General features: G+C 41.9%; 1 non-coding gene across 1 annotated transcript; it reads left to right on the top strand.

Annotated features, from left to right (window-relative positions):
- Positions 1-224: 224 nt before the first annotated feature.
- Positions 225-328, top strand: LOC112768720 (small nucleolar RNA R71). The gene has a single exon (XR_003186117.1). It is a non-coding gene; the product is annotated as a small nucleolar RNA R71 (small nucleolar RNA).
- The last annotated feature ends 453 nt before the right edge of the window (positions 329-781 follow it).

Below are 781 nucleotides of genomic sequence, written 5' to 3'. Positions count from 1 at the left end.
TATCAATCTCCAGAACTCCTTTCTTCTGAGTTGTCCCATTATTCACAAGATTCCTTTCAGAAGTGTACATGAACTGGTTATTTGCAACCATTTCAATGAGTTCCTGGGCTTCTGCAGGCGTCTTCTTCAGATGAAGAGATCCACCAGTAGAGTGATCCAATGACATCTTGGACAATTCAGACAGACCATCATATAATATGCATATGATGCTCCATTCTGAAAGCATGCCAGAAGGACACCTTTTGATCAATTGCTTGTATCTTTCCCAAGCTTCATAGAGGGATTCACCTTCCTTCTGTCTGAAGGTTTGGACTTCCACTCTAAGCTTGCTCAACTTTTGAGGTGGAAAGAATTCGGCCAAGAAAGCATTGACTAACTTTTCCCAAGAGTTCAGGCTATCTTTAGGTTGTGAGTCCAACCATGTCCTAGCTCTGTCTCTTACAGCAAAGGGGAAAAGCATAAGTCTGTAGACCTCAGGATTGACCCTATTGGTCTTAACAGTATCACAGACTTGCAAGAATTCAGCTAAAAATTGATGAGGATCTTCCAATGGAAGTCCATGAAACTTGCAATTCTGCTGCATCAGAGAAACTAATTGAGGCTTAAGCTCAAAGTTGTTTGCTCCAGTTGCAGGAATTGAGATGCTTCTTCCACAGAAGTCAGAACAGGGTGCAATAAAGTCACCAAGCATCTTTCTTGCATCTCCACCATTGTTGTTGGGTTCGGCCATGTCTTCTTCTTTTTCAAAAAATTCTGTTAGGTCCTCTCTAGAGTGTTGTGC

This window comes from Arachis hypogaea, chromosome 17, assembly GCF_003086295.3.
Source record: "Arachis hypogaea cultivar Tifrunner chromosome 17, arahy.Tifrunner.gnm2.J5K5, whole genome shotgun sequence".
In the NCBI taxonomy this organism is placed as follows: domain Eukaryota; kingdom Viridiplantae; phylum Streptophyta; class Magnoliopsida; order Fabales; family Fabaceae; genus Arachis; species Arachis hypogaea.
This window is presented reverse-complemented; position numbering and strand designations above follow the sequence as displayed.